The sequence below is a fragment of the Crocuta crocuta genome, unplaced genomic scaffold, assembly GCF_008692635.1.
Source record: "Crocuta crocuta isolate KB4526 unplaced genomic scaffold, BGI_CrCroc_1.0 scaffold328, whole genome shotgun sequence".
Taxonomy (NCBI): Eukaryota; Metazoa; Chordata; class Mammalia; order Carnivora; family Hyaenidae; genus Crocuta; species Crocuta crocuta.
The window spans coordinates 2178000-2198621 of NW_027529645.1; positions in this window are offsets into that span (position 1 = coordinate 2178000).

The following is a 20622-nucleotide window of genomic DNA, read 5'->3' on the forward strand; positions in this document are numbered from 1 at the left end:
CTGTTGAAATTTTGTGCATGAAATAGTAAAGGGATATGTTATATAGATACGGAGAGAAATGGAGTGTGGGAGTGGAGAGTGACTAGTTTTGAACCTCTCTCCCCACCTTAGGCTGTAATCTGGAACATTTCAAATGAAACTGTGTTCATGACACAATTTTGTAATGCCATCTTAACTCCCATTGAATCCTACATTTGCATAGAGTTTTGGAATTTTCAAACATGATGATGCAAGTCTCCATATATCTATAAGAAATACCTACATATCGCTTGTTCTGACCAAATCTTGGGAGGTACCTAGGCTCATTACAAAGTAGCAGCTCCGCAAAGTAGCACTTCTTGGGCTCTCTTTCTTTCTGTGGTAAGAATCACACTAGCCACAGAGAGGTGATAACTACTGAGTAGACCCAGTGTGATGTCTTACACTAGGAATGAGATGAAACATTTAGGACTCCTGAGCCTTCCTTCAAGGTGTTGGGCAAATTAGAGCCTAAGACTAGCTCTTTTTTTTTTTTTAATTTTATTACATTTTATAACTAGGATTCCATTTGGGGAAGGCAAAATAAAATTTGTCAGTAGATTTTAACACCTGAGATAGCAATCAGACTATGGATGCCAAAGAAACAATAGCTGGCTCTTTCAAAATGACAACAAAATATTGAAAAATAAACATGGAAGGTAATATGATTGTAAAGAATCTTAGCTTTTTTTCAGTGAGAAAACAGTTTTCATGCATAATCAGAGATATAGTAACATCAACAAAATACATAGAAAGTTATTTTGGTAAGACATTGACTATTTGTTATCTAGACAGGTTATGCACAAAGCAAAAAGAAAAGAAGGAAGGAAGGAAAGAAGGAACAAAGGAAGAAAGGAAGGGAGGGAGGAAGAAGACTTTCCATAGTATAGGTTAAAGCAATCAATGGCAAAAGAAAAATGAGTGTATCAAAAATTGAGCACATTTTGCTAAAATTTTAACACATGTCATAGCTTTTCAAACTTAAGAATAGCTCTTCTTAAGGAAAAATTCTTTTCAAATAATTCTTACAAAATGTTCTCTTTCCCTTTTTATATATTTTATACAGCTAAGGAATCCAAAAGTTGTAGAAGTGATATAGAGAATTGCCTCTGTGGGGTTTTTTTTGTTTTTTTTTTTTTTGAGTGAAGTTGGCACACCTTTTAACATCTGAATATGATGATTTAAAACTTTGCTTTATAAATTCTCATGTCTTATATACTGGTGTGTGGTTGAAATTCATTTTTAATATGTGTGATTTATCATCAAGGCTATGGTATTTGAGAATTAGAGAAGCCATTCCTGTAGCAAAATAGGTGTTTATTAGATTTGAGATAATAAATAGATGGAAAAAAACAAATGTAGGCATGGTATTTGTTAACATCATTTGTGAGTTGGAATGAAGATCTTATCTCCAATCAGCCCTGGGTGTGGAAATGATCAGGAGAAGGAATATATTCACAAAATCTTACATACAGTTTTATCTTCCCAAACTTGCACAATTAATTCTCTAATCAGATTGCCTCCTCTAAACCAAACTAAAATTTTAGATATTTATGGTTGCCCTTTAAAGTTTTCAAAATAAAATTTAGAAAATCATTATTTCCTTTATTTAACTTGGAGTGTCTTCATATCAATATGCATTTTCAATACTATTTCCCAAATGGAAAAAAAATGTTCTTTTTTATTTTGAAGCCATTCATTTGATACCATCATTATTGATGCAAAATTATAGGGGCACCTGGGTGGCTCAGTTGGTTAAGTGTCCAACTATTGCTCAGGTCGTGAGTTTGATCCTGGTGTCAGGCTCTGTGCTGACAGCTCAGAGCCTGGAGTCTGCTTCAGATTCTGTATCTTCCCCTCTCTCTGCCCTTTCCCCCCAAAATAAATAAATATTAAAAATTTTTGATGAAATATTACAAATACAGTTTTCACATCATTACATTTGTAATGTTTTCTCCTCCATCATCAGGAAAATTCTTTTTCCTGAATTAAGCTCTAGAAGAGTCAGGCGAAGAGCTCCATTGATGGTGATGAGCAAGAATATTTTATGCTTTGTCAATTCAAATAAATCCCAAGCTAGTAAATGACAAGCTATGTTGTTAGCAAGGATTAACAACCAGTGATGCCTAAAAACAGGACCTGTGTATACACAGTCTCAAGTAGTGCTGACAGTATTTTAAAGAATATATTTTGTAAAATTCATCTTTCCTTTGACATGGTTTGAGTATTTCCAATACCTTTATTCTCCTCAGTTTTTTATCATTGGTTCTATTTGAAACTGATCTGAAATGCAAGCCACTTTCTCTGCCTGGTACCCACTGGGAACCAAGTATTTTGTTAATTACTATAAAAACACTGTTCTGATTATAGGACATGTTTTGAGTGCAAGTAAAGCCAAATTGTTCATGAAGTATAGAAAACCTTTAAGGAGAAGGGCAGCAAAATGAGGATGTTACCTAATCCTCACACACCAGAATTACATAATCAGTGACCATGTTATTTACTTGATTACTGTCCTTTCAACATAATAGCAACTTGAAATGGAAAACACATTTTTTCCCTTCAAGTACCTTGTACAATCAAATTTGTTTCTAAAAATAACAAAAAGTGACCCAAAGTGCTTATAAGAGGGTTGGAAATAATAATTTTGCAGTAGTTGTTACCTGATAATAGTGAAGCATGTATTGGTATTGTGAGAAAGACTACCTGAGTTCCAGTGCAGCCTCTTCTATTAGGTGGCTGTGTGGCCAGGGCAATTACTAACTTGATAGTACTGGAGTATCATTATTAGTTAAACAGTACTGCTTAACAGTATCATTATTCCTTGCATACTTGTACTTGCCTCAGGTGGTCTTTGTCAAAATGAATGATTTAATGCATGCAGAACATATAGCAAGTTTCTGGCACATGGCAAACATTTGGTAAATATTAGGTGGTAATATTTTCCTGTAGATTGTGCTGCTGTTCAAGTGTCACTCAGTCAGTAAGCCATTGTTTAGGGACCATACCAGACACTGAGAGAAGCACTGGAATCAGACAGAACAGATTGGCAAGCAGTCACAGCCACTGTTTTCAAGAGCTGTCCATCCAGTATGGAAGACAGACAAACCACAGAATCAAAGGAACTAATTGCAAAGCTTAACACATTTTATAAATAAATAATAAAGGGATGAAATAAGGGAGAAAAAGTGGTGAGGGATCTATATTAGCAAAGATATTAGAAATGGAATCACCAAAAATGGAGCATTTACTAAAATCGATGATCTGTTTAAGGATGAGAGATGTGTGAAGAAGGTGAGGAAAAGCATCCAAGCAGGTGAATAGCATGTGCAAATGTCATGAGAAGGGAAAATGGTTAGAATGTTAAAAACAACAACATCAACAGTGGCAGCAGCAGCAACAAAAACAATAACAACACAACCTGATAGACAAAGGCAGCTAGAGCACATTGTGAGTGGAGGGGGCATCATGTCCTGAAGATATAGTCAGGGGTCAGCTCACTGAAGATACCGTAGGCCATTGTAAGGATTTTTGGATTTCATTATGTGGAATGGGAACCCATCTGAAAGGTTTTGAGCAAAGGTATGGCATGAAATAATCTACATTTAAAACATCTCTTGTGCTGCTTTATGGACAAATATCTCCAAACATTTTTTCACCCTAATCAGTTAATGAAGGAGGCAGGGATTTGACCTTGGTAGTTTTTCTCACAACCAGGTGTTTATTGTTCAATGTTGCAAGTGCTTCTACAACCATTATTGTCTACACACTCCTGTAAGTACCCTGGGCCATCTTTAGTTACTTTGTACAAACAAATCTAATTGTACAGACTATTTGAGGGAAAAATGTATTTGCCATTTCATTTTCCTGCTGTGTTGAAAAAAATAACATGCTTACTACTCATGTAGCTGTGTAGACATTAGGCACCGCCATTTTCCCTTTGTTGCTCTTCCTCTTATAGGCTGTCCTACTCTTAATTTGGATTCATCTTGCACTGAATCATATATGTCTTATAATTACAATATTTTTATGATAATTAACAAAGTTAGTTGGTTCCTAATTGGTATCAGGAAGAGAAAATATCTTGCAATTCAAATCAGTTTCAAATGGAAACAGTAAAAGACAACTATGGAGAAACAAGATATTGGATGTGCTCAAACCATGTCGAAGGAATGACAGATTTTTTTTTTTTTTTAAAGAATATTCTTTAAAAGAGTATCAGTGCAGGGTGCCTGGGTGGCTTAGTCGGTTAAGCGTCCGAGTTTCGCTTGGGTCATGATCTCGCGGTTCGTGGGTTCGAGCCCCGTGTCGGGCTCTGTGCTGACTGCCAGCTCAGAGCCTGGAGCCTGTTTCAGAGTCTGTGACTCCCTCTCTCTCTGACCCTCCCCTGCTCATGCTGTCTCTCTGTCTCTCTCCTAGAAATAAATAAAACATTAAAAAAAAAAAAAAAGAGTATCAGCGCTACTTGTTGTATGGACACAGTCCCTTTTTTAGACATCACCAGATGTTAATCCTTGCTAACAACATAGCTTGTCATTTACTAGCTTGGGGTTTATTTGAATTGACAAAGCACAAAATATTCTTACTCATCACTGTCACTGTAGCTCTTCACTTGACTCGAGAAGAGCTTAATGCTGGAAAAAGAAAAATGATGATGGGGAAAGAAGATTACAAATGTAATGATCTATAAACTGTATTTGAAGTTTCTCATCAATAACAATGGTATCACACGGATGGCTTCAAAAGAAAAAAAAAACACTCTTTGTAATCAATTGGTAAATATCATGGCAAACATACTCATAAGAAGACATTTCAAGTTAAAGAAAAATATTTTTTACATTATTTTGAAAATTGTATAGAGCAGCGGCACCTGGGTGACTTAGTCGGTTAAGTGTCTGAGTTCGGTTCAGGTCATGATCTCAGGATTTGTGAGTTCGAGCCCCAGTTGGGGCTCTGTGTTAACAGCTGAGATTCTGTGTCTGCTCCTTATTTTTTGTCCCCGCCCCCCTGACTCTACCCAACTTGATCTCTGTCTCTCTTTCACAAATAAACAAACATTTAAAAATTTTAAGAAAAAAAAGAAAATTGTAAAGAGCAACCATAAATGATAAAAACTTAAACTTGGTTTAGGGATGCCTGGGTGGTTGGTTAAGCATCAGAATTCTAGATTTCGACTCATGATCGCACAGTTTGTGAATTCAACCCTGTGTTGGTCTCTGTGCTGACAGTGTGGAGTCTGCTTCAGATTCTCTGTCTCCCTCTCTCTCTCTGCCCCTGCCTGGCTTAGGCACACTCTCTCTCCGTTTCTCTCAAAAATAAATAACGGAACATTAAAAAAAAAAAACACTTAAACTTGGTTTAGTGGGGGCCATCTAATTAGAGAAATGTAATTTTGTAAGTTTTGAGAAGTAAATCAAAATTATGACTGAGCAATTCCTATATATAATTTGGTAGATATATTTCCTCTCCCAATCATCTCCAGTCCAAATGCGACGTTGGGACTTGGGGTCTTTCATTCTTGTTTTAAATTATATATATACACAAATCATCAAATTAGATGAGTAATTAAAGGTTAAAAAAAAGTACATTTCTACTTTTGTTATACAAAACTAAGTATACCTAACAATTCTATTATATTTATCCTATATATATATATCCATTGCCCTGCTGTCCATGGTGCTGCTGAATTAATGTGGCCCACGTTGAAGACAATTGTAGTATCAAAGAGACTGGAGCATAGTCATCGTGGAGATAGGAAGTGGACCAGTGTAGCTATTGTGGTTGTCCAGGTGAAAACTGAGGACAGCTTCAACTAGGGTGGTGGCAATTCTGAGGTTAAAAAGGCAATGATATTAAGATACATTTTTCTCATGTATAATGTAGAGATTTACTATAGGAATTATAGGACTATAGCCACTTTTTTTTTTTTCTTTTTTGGCTCATAGCATCAATGGTTTTCCCATTCAATGCTTATTCATTTTAACTCCAGCAATGAACTCTATTCAGGGAATTTAGTAGTCTAATAGACTAAAAATGCCTCTAATTTGACTAGTTCACTTTAACGATATGATTGACCAAAAGGAGTTGATTTGGAGAATTTGTGATATTTTCAATTTGCTCATTGACACAGATCAGTGGGTTGTAGAGATGTATAAAATTAAATGTAATTATTTCCAAAAATTGAAGCTAATGTAATATATATTTTATTAATCCTTTTCTTAAATGAATAACACAAGCCATTAAAATAATCTCTAGGTCTAAGTACATTGACATCAAATTAATCTCAGACATCCCCTCTTTAAGAAATGATTGAGGCCAGGGCACCTGGGTGGCTCAGTTGGTTCAGCGGCCGACTTCAGCTCAGGTCATGATCTCACAGTCCGTGGGTTCGAGCCCCGCGTCGGGCTCTGTGCTGACAGCTCAGAGCCTGGAGCCTATTTCAGATTCTGTGTCTCCCTCTCTCTCTGACCCTCCCCCCCTCATACTTTGTCTCTCTCTGTCTAAAATATAAACGTTAAAAATTTTTTAAAAAAAAGAAAAGATTGAGGCCAGTGTGCTTGGGAAGGTGGGAGGTCTAATTGTTATGGAGAGACAAAAATTCAGTTATATTTTCACCAAGTTTTCACCAAGTGTCTGCAGAAAAATGTTTCAGATTAGACAGTTGAGTTTACACGAGNGTCTAAAATATAAACGTTAAAATTTTTTTAAAAAAAAAGAAAAGATTGAGGCCAGTGTGCTTGGGAAGGTGGGAGGTCTAATTGTTATGGAGAGACAAAAATTCAGTTATATTTTCACCAAGTTTTCACCAAGTGTCTGCAGAAAAATGTTTCAGATTAGACAGTTGAGTTTACACGAGATTAATAATAATCCAGGATTAGATAATTAAGTGAACTCATTCAAAATCAGCTTTGTCCCTTAGCCTTCCATCCACTGATTTCTTCTCTTCTTATCATTCTTAGTCCTATGTTAATATTTAATTTTTATAATGTTTATTTACTTATTTTGAGAAAGAGAGATCCCAAGCAGGGTCTACAGAGCTTGACATGGGGCTCAAACCCACGAAACTGAGATCATGACCTGAGCCAAAATCAAGAGTCAGATGCTTAACCAACTGAGCCACCCAGGCACCCCAATATTTAAATATCTGTTAATATTTAAAATTTTTCCTTTCCTCCAGGAATTCCCAGTCACTTATTCAGACTGAGAAAGGAGGTTAGCAAAAATGGAAAGAGAACCTAAGCCAATGATCCTGGAAACCTCTGAAGGCTAGCAAAGAAAGGGAAATGTCTCCCCTGGGCTTCCACAGAGGGACTTCACTAATCCTGCTGAAGAGATACGGAAAGGCTCTTGCTTCTCTTTCCTATCTAGAGGCCACAGCTAGTCCAGAGATAACACATTTGTATTAGAGTTCAAACCTAGGTTTCAATACTAAGCCAATAATCAAGAACTTCAAACATGCTTATGAACTTCCCTGGATCTTTTTTTTTAATGTCTATTTTATTTATTTTATAATTTAATTTAACTTATTTTTGAGAGAGAGACAGGGAGCAGAAGCAGGGAAGGGACAGAGAGAGAGAGGGAGAAAGAGAATCTCAAGCAGGCTGGGCACTGTCAATGCAGAGCCAGATGCCCATGAACCATGAGATAATGACCTGAGCCGAAACCAAGAGTGGATGCTTAATGGACTAACCCACGCAGGCACTGCTGTGCTACCAACCTCCCCTCCCCCATTCCCTACCTAGGCTCTTTTGAAGACAGCCGGGACACTTTCTCCCTTCCACCCATTATCAAAGACCAAGGTTCTTCCTCTCCTTATATCTGCAGCAGTTTGGGGGAAGGATTGTTGAATAAAGATTGTTGTAAAGATGTATAAAGCCATTAAATATATCACTTTTCTATTAATGCTGCATACCAGCTTTAAACTTAGTGGCTTTAAACAACAACACTCATTTATCTGTTCAGGAATCTGCCCTTTAGGGAGAGCCTGTCAGGGTCAGCTCTTCTGTGTATCACAGCATTAGCCGGGACAGATTCACTGGGGGTTCATCATCCCCATCTGAGATAGCTCAGGTGCTCTCAACGGCACCCGAGGTGGTGCTCACCGTCAGCTGGGACCAGGTTCTGAAGGCCTCTGTTCCTCTTCCTTATGGTGTGGTAGCTGAGCTCCAAAGCATGTGTCAGAAGAGAACCAGACAGAATGTGTATCATCTTCTATCTAACCTCAGGAGTAGTATAATGTCACTGGTAGTGTAGCCACCGTCTGCCCAGATTAAGACAATGGAATGTCAAAGTCATATGATAGGTAGAGCAAGTGGGATGAGTGAAATTGTTGCAGCCATTGTCAAAAACACCACTTTTCATAACTAATTTTTCTTAGATACCACCTAAAAGCTTTCATGTTTGATGGTACACAATTGCTTTATCTTCAGGATGTTACATCAGAGTCAGGTGATAGGTTTTCTGTGAGGTTACCATGTAGATATTACCAAAAAACAAAGCTCTATTAGAAACTGGAAGTAGTTGGGGCGCCTGGGTGGCTTAGTCGGTTAAGCGTCCGACTTTCGCTTGGGTCATGATCTCGNTTCCCTCACCAGGTGCACACACAAACGCTACTGTTGCTTTGCCCTCTGGGATGTCCTCCGGGCTAGAACACGCATACTGTGGTCTGGGTCAGGTCATGGTGTCAATTCCCAAAACCGAAGAGCAGAAAGGACGGCATCCCTACCTCCACACACAGCCAGTATGCACACTCACGGTAGGTACCAACTTCCTGGAGCCCTGGAGACTGGCTCCTGGGGGACAGGAGGCAGCAAAGGGAGAAGAGGTGGGGTGAGCTAGGGGTGGGGGTGGGGCCAGCACAGGCAGAGAAGGAAAGAGGGGTTCACTGGAGGGCTGGAGTGGCACCCGCAATCGGCACACAGCCAGGGTCGCAGTCCCTCTACCTGCCTGGGACTTCCGTCCACCTCCAACCACGCCTGGTAGTGGCTCGTCCACTTCAAGCCTGACTTCGCCAAACCCCCTTCAACTGGAACGGACTCGGGGTCCTGCGGCGTCCGCCCCTACCACCGCCCAGGGGAGATCGCTGCAGCAGCACTCAGGTTTGGGACCTCCCTCCGCTTTCGTGTTGGGAAAAGCTGGGAAAGGTCGGGGCTTGCGGCTCGCGGCTCGCGCTCCTGGGCGCGGGGATGCTGGCCGCTCTGTGGCTCCGCCCTCTCGGCTCCACGCGGCTGTGGGTGGGACTCTAGGAGGGCGGTGGGATTTCAGCCTGCGGACGCCCCTGCGTCGCCTAGGGCGCCCCGCAGCCAGAGCAAGTGAGAGGGCGAAGGGCGTGGGAGCCCAGGGTTAGCATTCTGCACCGACCAGGCAGCGAGCCCAGGACAAAGCCATCAGTCTCCTGACGGAGGAGCTCGTGCCGACCAGCCCGCGCATTTGCTCCAGCACGAGACTCAGCACCCGAGCAAGCCCTGGTCCGCTCGTCTGGTTAAAACAAATTTTTGTAAAAAGTGCGGGCGCCTGGGTGGCTCAGGCAGTTGAGCCTCCGACTTCCGCTCAGGTTACGATCTCACAGTTCCTGGGTTCAAGCCACGCCTCCCCCCTCCCCCACCCCATCGAATCTTCGTCTCCTCCTCTCTCTGTGCCTCCACAACCCACACTCTGTCTCTCCCTCAAAAATAAACATTTGAGAAAATGTGCAAAGTGACTAGAGAAAGGGTGAGGAGGTTGGGGGCCAAGAGATGAAGGGTGAAAAGGGTTAAAGCCGACGTGGTGAGAAAGGAGAATGTGGGTGACATGACAACTTATGCATTTGGGAGACGCTGTGAACTACAGCCTTCATCCATGTTTCTTTGATAAAACCTGGGGCGCCTGGGTGGCTTAGTCGGTTGAGCGCCCGACTTTCACTTAGGTCATGATCTTGCGGTTCGTGGGTTCGAGCCCCGCGTCGGGCTCTGTGCTGACTGCCAGCTCAGAGCCTGGAGCCTGTTTCAGTCCGTGACTCCCTCTCTCTCTGACCCTCCCCTGCTCACGCTGTCTCTCTCTCTCTCTCCTAGAAATAAAAGAAAAAAAAAAGAAAGAAAGAAATGATAAAACCTGCTGGAAATACTCTTCATCCTCATTTCATCTTCCTCTTCTTCAATCCAAGTATCCGGGAAACTTCTATGCAAGCAAACTTATTTCCATACTATTTCCTCAGAAAAGCAGAGGTTATACAGCCTGGTACATTTTTCTGTGTTTTCTGTTGTAATAGCCAAACACTTTTTCAGAAAAGTATTACCTTAGCTTTCTATTAAAAGTTGTGCACATTTTATAATAATAATCTACTTATTTTTATTTCTTTGGTACATAGGTGTATATCACATTAAGGCAAATCATGATAATGTATTTAGTATGATATCATCCACAGGGTTTACCCTACAATTCAACCTTTTTGTCAGAAGTTACTATTTTATATCATTCCTAGGAGTGGTTTAATCAAATAATTGAATCAGAAATTCTTTCCATTCAGGTTTGAGAGACTTTGCCTTCACTTCCTAACTTAATTACCATATCTTTCATATCAAAACCCTGAAAATTAATCCCCTAATTTGAACTTGAATCTTCTTATACTAATTAAATAACTTCCCTGCTGCTTTAAGTAATTAATCAAAGTTCTGTATTTAAGCAGAAAATTTAAGTTTTTGAAACATACGAGTCTTGTCAAACAAAGATTCAAAGAATTTTGGACTTGAGTTATTTCTGCCATTTATTGCTTTCTAAGTTTCCATGTGGAAAATACACCTTATCCTTTTGACTTCTATGTTTGTTCATATCTTGAAAGAAATATCTTGAAAAGAAAGAGGAGAGAGCATATCAGAAATCAGAAACTCCACCTAAGAAATTGCAAAAAATACCATCATCCAGTCCCGTAAAGAACAGTTCCAGCACCCTAAAATTTCATCTGTGATGCTATTTTGTAGTCAACTCTTGCCCTTTCCCTCCACACTTGATAGCCACTGATCACCTATGTCATGATTTTGCCTCTTCCATAATGCCACATAAATGCAGCCATGCGACATATATCCTCTTAGGTATGGCTTCTTTCACTTAGGAAAATGCTTTTCAGGTCCATCTCTGTTTTTGCATGAATTCGTAGCTCATCCTTTTTTTTATTGCTGAGTATTGTTCCATTACATGGATGTACTATAATTTGTTTAAACATTACCCTGTGCTAGGACATCTCAGTAGTTTCCAGGTTTTATAAATAAACCTATTATAAACTCTCTTCACGGGGTGTTACAGAAGTGGTAACATTTTTGTTGGGTCTAGAAGGTTGAATTGCAGCTTATCAAGTAGAAATGTTAAAGGAGACACTTGGAAGTTGGAAAAATAATGAAGAAAAAGAAAAGAAAAACTTTCAGCCTAGAATCTACCACCCAGTCTTAAGGAAGACTTTCTGAGTCTGTTTGTTTTTTATTTTTTATTTTTAACCAGTTGAGGGCATTGCAGGAATGAAGAAAGATACTGCACATAAAACATCCCACATGTAGTTCAGTGGTGTATTGTGTTGGCCATCATCAGAACTGCATCTGGATTCAATAGTACTTTTTCAGTACACCCAGTATGCCTACCACCATGTTGGTAGTAGTAGACAGATGACCCGACCACCCAACTCCTGGGTCTCAGCCCAGTATTAGGTCTCAGACCTAATCCAGATCTGTAAAAGGAGAAACACAGAAGGTGTGGTATGAACACAGCACACAGATGTAACAGCAGCCTCCATTGTGCATGGTGGGCTAGTCAATGGATGGAGATAGGTGAAGAACATATATAGATGCCAATCCTTAGAGTTAGTGCAGGGTACTGGAAAGATCATAAACTTTGGGGCCAAAGATAAAAAGTTCAATTTTATTATTCATATGGCTAAAGAATAAAACAATGGTCTTGGGCAAATCACTTCACTTCTTAGACTCTTCAGGATTTGCAATTCTTAATCAATGTATAAAACTTACTTGACACATTCACTCACTCACTAACATATTCATTCAACAAATACAATATTAACATTATTTAATTCCACAGATCAGATAAGACAGGAGCTAAAACCAGAAGTACATGAAATATTTAACTTTGGATGATGATAAATTATGTATATTTAATTAAATAGGGCAATTTGATACAGAGTGACAGAAGAGGAAACTTTAGGCTGGGTTGTTGAGGAAATACATTCTAAGGAAGGGGATATTTTAGCTAAAATGTGAATGATGGAAAGGAGTTGGCTATGCTCAGTGGATTGTCATATGAGCCTAACAAATGATCTTATGTTTTTGCCCAGAAAAGCAAGTATAAAATCATTAGGTCAGGAAGATTATTTTATTTTTGGGATACATCATAATTATCTAAGGACTTTGTTAATATGCAGAGCCCAGAGCTCCAACTCCCACTTGCCCTCTTAGTCTATTACAAACTGAAGGTCTAATTTCCAACTTTTGCAAAATAATCAAAGTGCAGCTGTCTTTCCAACTCATTATCCCATTTGGATTCCAAAGAATCAGCAGATGCATTGCTGTGCTACCAACAGCCTAGTTCAGGAAAAGGCTGACAGTATCCTAAGGTCTTGAAATGTAGAATCACAAAGATGCCCTGAACTTATTCTCACTGTTGACCATAAATCAGGCCCTTCCAATAGGAGCTCTTTCTTCTTTGTGGACCTAAAAAAACTGGTTCTAGGAAACTACCATGGATCACTATTGATTGGATAGTTAAAATAATCCCATCTGCCTGGCACCTGCCTTGTATCAATAATGTTGCAAGTAATGTCATTGATTTAATCAAAAGGATTTGATTTGTATGGTCCTTGTTAGATGTTATCAGACTGACATTTTAACTGATTGGGTCAGTTTACACTACTGCCAGCACTCACTCACGGTATCTGGTCAGTAGTCTCCCCTTGTCCGTTGGAGATATGTTCTAAGACTATGAGTAGATGCCTGAAGCCACAGAGAGTACAAAACACTATATTACTATGTTTTTTTTCCTATACATACATACATACCTATAATAATGTTTAATTTATAAATTAGGCACAGTAAGAGAATAACAACAATAATAGTAAAATAGAAGAATTATAACCAAATACTTTAATTAAAATTATGTGATTGTGGTCTCTCTCAAAATATCTTCTTGTACTCACCCTTCTTTGTCTTGTGATGATGTGAGATGATAAAATACTTAATGTAATAAGATGTAGTGTTAGGCTACTATTGACTTTTGGATGATACATCAGAAAGATAATTTACTCTGGACTGTGGTGGACTTCAGGTAACTGAAATTGTGGAAAGGAAAACCATGGATAAGGCAGGAGTGCTATATACCCCAATTACATACTCAATGAATAAAGGGTTTTCAATTAATTTTTTTTTGCTTGAAAAACTGATGCTTATGTTACCTTCATACTTTCATTTAATATCTAATTTCATCTTTCCCCTCCAGATCGCTTAACAAATTCTGGAGATACTGTACCAGTTGTCTTTTCTTAGGCTCAGTTCTGTCCTCCCTTTGTCTCAGTAACTGGCTATAGAATAATATCTACAAATTTTTAGTGACCATGACATGAAAAATTGTGAAGCTGACTCCCAACAGGGCAGGTGCAAGTGGGAAGATGGTCCCTATACTGGGGGCTTTTCTGGGCTGTGAAATGGACTATCCCTAAGGATTTGCCCTCTGAACCCCCTTCTCTTTGTTGCTCTTCCCTTCTTATTTGGATAACTATGGGAGGTGATGTCATCTCAGCATTCAGAACAGCCTTCCAAAGTTAAAAAGCCCTTGAGGGTTTTCAGCTTGAAACTTCCTGTAGAGAATAAAGAGGATTCAGTATCTCCCTTTGCTTTGGGGATAGTAGTCAGTCACAGGTTATCAGCCCTATGTCAACCTTCACTTTCTGAGAGAAGGAGGGGAGTTTTTCATTAATTGTTTTAATGTTTTATTTATTTCTGAGAGAGAGAGAGACACCGTGAGCAGGAGAGAGTCAGAGAGATAGGGAGACACAGAATTGGAAACAAGCTCCAGGCTCTGAGCTGGCTGTCAGCACAGAGCCCGACATGGGGCTCGAATCCACAAACCGTGAGATCATGACCTGAGCTGGAGTCGGATGCTTAACCGACTGAGCCACTCCAGTGCCCGGGGAAGTTTTTCATTAAATATAAAATTACAAAATATAAAATTTACAGTGATGTGTCAAAACTAAAAATGCCCTTTCAAAAAGTATCTAACATTAAGTTTAATGTGTTTTTGGTAATTTCACATAATTTTCTTTAAAAAATGAAGTAATGCTATATATATAATATTAGAAAACAATATAATGGACACCAGTGTACTCAAGAACCCATCTTTGTTAAAACTTAACATTTTGCCGTATTTCAGTGTTTTCTCTGCTATTTCAAAAACATACAACCACAATTAAATTGGTTGGTTTTTGTAACAAAACACAATTATACTTTTCATATTGTTTTAAACTTGTGCTTTTTATTCAAAATAGCTCTTTTTTTCAAGTTAGCATGTGTAAGGTGATGTTTCTCAGCCTAGGATACACATTATAATTATTTAAAGAGCTTTGAAAACAGTACCCACACCTGCACTCACACCTGTAGAGATTCTGATTCAATTAGTTTGAGGGTGGTTAAAAGTCCCCAGATTAATCAGATACTCAGCTGGCCTGGCAACTATTAATGTGGATATGCCTCCTTTATTTATTTTTTAACTGTTGGATGTACCAGAAGTTATTTTTTTCATGGATATTTAGGTTAGGTTCAGTTTAACAGAATTTGGCTGGGGGCGCCCAGGTGGCTCAGTCGGTTAAGTGTCCGACTTCGGCTCCGGTCATGATCTCACCGTTCATGGGTTCGAGCCCTGCATCAGGCTCTGTGCTGACAGCTCAGAGCCTGAAGCCTGTTTCAGATTCTGTGTCTCCTTCTCTCTGACTCTCCCCTGCTCATGCTGTCTCTGTCTCTCTCAGAAATAAATAAAACATTAAAACAATTAAAACAAAACAAAAAAACGGAATTTGGCTTATTTTTTCTCCCAAATATACTGAGTCCTAATGTGGCTGCCTCTGACTTACAGGAGAGGCACTCCTGAAATTGTGGAACACAGAACCTGGACCTAATTTGCCTTGGCTCAAAGCTAGCTTTGGTAATAAGGAACCATGGCAAATGATGTGTGCTTAGATCTGAACCCAGAAAAGGCAGGTAATGACCCAAGGCAGGTGTATCTACTCAGGGACAATCTCCAGGTTAATTTATAGCAGGCTGGCACTCGTGCATTTGTGCTTATTTAAGCTCATTACCACTGTACCCAGACTGCCCTATGGCTCAGTTGGCCGTTTGACTTGAGGGATAAACATCACTTTGTTTTCCTGCCTCATGGATTAAATGTTTGGTTGCCTACTCTACTGCTGAGGAATCTCATGGAAAGTTACTGGGGAAACAAAACATGGGACAAGTAAAGATGAGATCCTTCGCAGTGCTCCTGAATACAGGTTAGAGGAAATACTGAGTTTTACCACTCAATCTCACAAAACTTGACATTGCATGTGTGTGTGAACTAATGTGCTCCTCAAAATTTTTGAGGAGCTTTAAAAACAAAGCCTCTGACATAAATGCAAGCAAAGGGAATTAAATTTAAACTTAAGGGAATTGAATTTTTATCTAGACTTTAGGTTTCTAGGAGAGGCTAGTTCCTATAAATGAGGATTTATTTGAAAAGAAATCGTGGTTGCATAAAGATAGGGCAGGGAATGGTGTTTTTCCAGTGTTGCTTTTTCCCCACTGTGTCCAGCGTCTCCCCTTTGCTGAGAGTCTGGTTTTAAATTCCAACCTAAGCTTCTTTGGAAGACAAAGTAATACTACTAGGTGAAAACGGTCATAATTGCTGGCCAAAAAAAATATGTATTTGAGGCAAAACTTATTTATTTCTATCCTTGGCAAGACCTGAATCTGCCTAACTTTGTTTTTTTTCACATGTATTTCCTCAGTGACTATTAAGTGCCAGGTATTGGAGGGTGGGTCATTGGTGAACAAAATAGGTATCCTGTTCTCTTTCACTGACTGAGCAGTCTCATGGAAAAGCAAATGAAAACCTCACAGTTGGAATATAACTCAGGAAAAATTTCCCCCTTTTCTCTGTTTTACTCTCCCCTTCTACCTTCTCCTTGGGTTTCCCTCAATTTCTCTGCCCCCCCCCCCACCCCCGGGAGGAAGAGCTTCTGGGGCCCCTGCATATGAAGTATCTGAATCTGTGGGAAAGTGGCATGATGCATCCCCTTTTACAACTGGGTAAGAAAGTCTCACAGTCCGCAAGAAAGAAATTAAATTATACTGAGTGAGAGAACAGCTAGGCCAAGGGGATGAATGGGAGAGGGTGGATGGAGCTAAGAACCAGGCTGGGAAGATGCATGTGCTGAGTAGGTGTGGGAGAGTACCAGACTCAAATACATGAATCATAAGCCATAGATAGGATTGTAGAAAAAGTATATTTTTAGAGCCTCAATTCTTTAGTGAAGAAATGCAAGTCGTACAAACTGTCCCTTGGATATAGTGAGCACTTGGCTCAGTGTGGGAGCTGAGGCTGAAGAAACTTTGACAAGTTTACAAATGAGTCACTCCACACAGGGTGTCTTGGTCATAATAGATTTTTAAGTTGTTGAAACAGAGCAAATTGTTCTGTCTCCAACTTCCCTGGAGGTGGTGGGTTGGTGTACGGCAGGAATCAATAAGCTTTTTTCTGTAATATGCCAGTTAATAAATATTTGAGGTTCTGTGGACCATAGGTCTCCATCACAGTTAGTCAACCCTGTTGTTGCTGAGAAGAAGGTTTGGTCTGGGTGTGGCTGTGTTCCAATAAAATTTTATTGACAAATAGAGATTATGGGCCAGATCTTCCCTAGGGCTGTAGTTTGCCCTCCCCTGCCTTAGTGGAAAAGCACAGATATGGGAGTCAAGAGATAAAAGTGTTGATCCCAATGTTGCCCTTCTCTTTGAGATGTGACCTTGGGCAAATCCCATTGTGTCTCAGTGTATACTGTCTTTTCAGGGGAAAATCATAAAAGCTCTTTTGTATGTCTCTGGTGGTGAGAAAGATATGAAATTACAGTGATGGATTTCCTTTAAGGAACTTTAAAAGCTTCATGCAGTCTAAGGAGATGGTATTTTATTGTCCAACTTCGGCATTAAAGAGTAAGATTTTGTGGGGCACCCAGGTGGCTCAGTCTGTTAACAGTTGGACTCAATCTCAGCCTGGGTCATGATCTCACATTCATGAATTGAGCTCTGCCTTAGGCTCTTCATTGACAGAGTGGAACTTGCTTGGGATTCTCTTTCTTCCCCTCTATCTCTCCTCACCCCCCTCCCACGACTCCTCTCTTTTTCTCTCAAAATAAATAAAATGTTAAAAAAAAAAAAAAACCTCGTCCTTAAAGAAAAAGTAAGATTTTGTACTGAAGGGAAATGACTGCTTGCTAGCCTCATGACCCTCTAAAGTCAGAAGCTTCCTTACTTTCTTGCATGTCCCTACTGACGCTGTTTTAGCTCCAGATGTATCAGCTTTTCCCTAAAGCCCCCACAGCTAATACATGCTCTACTGCCACAGAATTGGGAGAAATCATATTTGTGGACCCCGTAGCTCCCACATGTTTCCTCTCCCTTCCATAACCCATTAGTCCTGTTGACAGGAGCACACATTTTATATGCTGATTGAGGAGTGGTTAATCTGTATTTAGAAATAAAAGGTAAGCCTCGACAGGGGAACTTTTTAAAAACCCCATTTCCTTCATGTTTAATGCTTTTCCAGCTCTTAGGGAGCATCAGCAAGCATTTTCATTTTAAATAAGGAGTCTTGTGTTCCTGGGGAGCATGAGCTGCCTTTGAAAGGGTCCATGCTCTCCTAAGTCCCTGCTCTATCCTGGGTTGGGAGTGGGAGGTGAATACAGTTCGCTCTTGAACAATATGGTGGCTAGGGGTGCCAAGCCGCTGTACAGTTGAAAATCCATGTGTAACTTTTGACTACTCACCCCAACATAACAACGAACAGCCTACTGTTGACCAGAAGCCTTACAAATAAGTCAATTAACTTATATTTTGTATGTGCTATGTATTACATACTTGTCAGAGACCAGCTCCGGCCGGGTCCAGGGGTCCCTGAAGGATGGACGGTGTCGGCGAGGGAGGGAGGAGAGAGCCACGGGAATCTTTCTGGTCACCAGGCAGGCATCTCTGCTCTGACCGGGGGTTAACTTTATTTTATAATTAAGTGTTTGGGGGATGGCACAGAAGTGGCATTTGCCTTAGACAATGATTTCTGATGGCAAACTTTTTTGATATGTAAGAATTTCTCAGAACATAGATTGGTAGAAGACTCATGCATAACCTTTATCAATAGTGATTGAGGTAGGTGATTTAGATGCTTTATCCTATGGGGGAAGGAAGGTATTCTTAGCATAGGAGAATGTTTTTAGCATAAAAAGGGTGAAGTTCCTTCTTTGTGAGCATGGGTCAATAGCTTGTTTGTTTAAGGGGATGTGAAGTATTAAGAAAAACCAGTCTTTCAGGAAACACAATGTTTGCTCCCAGAATTACAAAAGAAGTCCCTCAATAGTTTCCTTCACAGGGTGCAATAAGCATATTCAAGGCCAGAATGAGTCACTCCCAATACTGATCACAAGATGCCTTGGGGTCCGGTGCTCCAAGCCCAAACAACTGGGTGGGGGTGATTATCTGTCCTTAACTCTAATAAATTAGGCTCTTTGTCTCAGGGCCAGGCTCAATTGTAACTCTTGTGTTCTTAACCCCCTTTATTATCTGAGTCTTGGATCTGCAAGGCCCTGTAGGAAGAGCCTTTTGATAATCATCCACAGTGCTTTTAGCTAAAATCTCTTTGGAAAAGGCAGGAATATGCTTTCCCTTAGGAGGAATCTGTGTGGGGAATATTGGTCTGATTTGGAATATTGTGAGGCCTGGTAAATACCAGCAGGCTCATGTCAGGAACTGTGCAAATGTTGCTGTTTCCTCGCTATGACTGTCATCCAGCGAGGCTGGTGTGGCTCCCAGCACATACTATATTCTTATCTAAAGAAAATGTTAAGAAAATCAGAAGACAAAATATATTTACAGTACTGTATTTATCCATATAACAAGTTTACATCTTCTGCTTACAAGATGAATTGCCAGTACCTACATCAACATGGTCTTATATGATGCAAAATACGTAAATCTCATGGATCACTAACACTGAAAAGATAGGGGCACCTGGGTGGCTCAGTTGGTAGCGTCCATCTCAGCTCAGGTCATGATCTTGCAGTTTGTGAGCATGAGCTCCAAGTCAGGCTCTGTGTTGACAGCTCAGAGCCTTGAGTCTGGTTCAGATTCTGTCTCCTCTCTCTGCCCCTCCCCTTCTCATGCTCTCTCTCCTTCAAAATAAATCAACATTTAAAAATTAAAAAAAAAAAAAAGAAAAGATAATGTGAAAAAGAAATTCATATTTATATGTGTAACGATTCATGCATTGATAAGAAAGTAGCAATATGGGAACAAAGAAAGCAGTTTATATGGGAACATGGTGAAATCAATACAATTGATAGAATTGCTTCCTAGTAGCCTGCGTATACAGTAATGAATGAATCATTATAAAAATTTTGTGGCATACAGTATTAGTCCTATTCATAGTCTAGTTTTGGAAACCTATATTTAAAAAAAAACCCACTTATTTGTTAATAGGCTAATATGCAGTTTCTCTACAGTAATGCTGTACAGTAATGTAATTCTTTGAAAACAAAGTTATAAAGCAATAAGAAAAATAACACATACATTTTATATTAAATATCACTCAATATCTATTTAAGGACAGGCTGTCCGCTTCCATATAAGTCTTGCACAAGATGTTCTACACAGTCAACATGTAGGTGATGATGGTGGCACAAGAATGTCTCACAGTTTCTGTGTACAGCTTTTGGATTTTCACATGAAGACCCACACATGCCTTGAGAACAGATAAATTTATTTACTGTACACCATGAAGGTTATTTACTCTTTAACTGGAAATGGATCATCATAAAAGTCTTCGTCTTTGTCTTCATGACGAGTGGGCAGAGGAGGAGGAGTGGTTGCTCTTGTTGTCTCAGGTGGCAGAGACTGAAAAGTGGAAGAGGAGGCAGGCACACAGTGAAAATTGATGGAAATACATCCTAATTTCTGTTGGACGTTTTTGGCTTTTTAATTTCTCTAAATGTTTCTACACAGTACCAATCCTTCTGCTGTTTGCTGTAGTTTCAGTGTTCAGATCATAGAAGGGTCCACATCCTTAAAGAAATCAAAATCAGTCTTGGATCATTGGAGCCCTTCTACCAGATTATCTGTCAGTTTGTTTTCTGACATTGCTTCTTAGTCTTCTTCCTCATCTGGCACTATTCAGAAGCGTTCATCTCCAAGGTGTCTTCAATTAGTTCTATTAGCTCTTGAATTTCTCCAAGATCCAGATCTTTAAATTCTCTATTCTCCACCTTTTCTTTGCCATATCCACAATTTCTTTCATGATCTCCTTAAATGGCTCTGTCCTAAATCCTGTGAAGTCAGGTACAAC